This window comes from Pelmatolapia mariae, linkage group LG6 (assembly GCF_036321145.2).
Source record: "Pelmatolapia mariae isolate MD_Pm_ZW linkage group LG6, Pm_UMD_F_2, whole genome shotgun sequence".
Classification (NCBI taxonomy): domain Eukaryota; kingdom Metazoa; phylum Chordata; class Actinopteri; order Cichliformes; family Cichlidae; genus Pelmatolapia; species Pelmatolapia mariae.
In genome coordinates, this window is record NC_086232.1 from 43,965,175 (window position 1) to 43,965,629 (window position 455).

Here is a 455-nt window from a genome sequence, read left to right on the forward strand (position 1 = left end):
TTTGGATCAGGTCAGCATGCTCGCACTGCTGCGCCTGCAGGGACGGGACAACAAGGCGAGGGTTAACCTTTGAAATCTGGGAGGGGCCAAAGTTCACGTTTGAACCGATCAAAAACACCTTTCTATGACTGGTTGCTGTCATGAAGCTCACCTCAGTTCTCAGGTCAGAGAAGCGAGGACCCTAACTAGAGGTTGTCATGGTTGCCGTAATAAAAAGGTTGACGGTTAGCGGTTGTCAGTGACTAAAAGTGGACCCACCAAAAGATGCAGTTCCTCTAACGGCCACTTGAGGCTAATGCTAGTCCTCACAGACTCACAAACACAGAGCTTCTTACTGGTTTCTGTTCCACAGGGGGCGCTCTCGAGTTCATCCAGACTGAACGAGCTGAAACATTAAATTTCACGAGGCAAACATTTTTGTCTTCTGTATATTTTTTAATAGGAGGGTTTGAGTA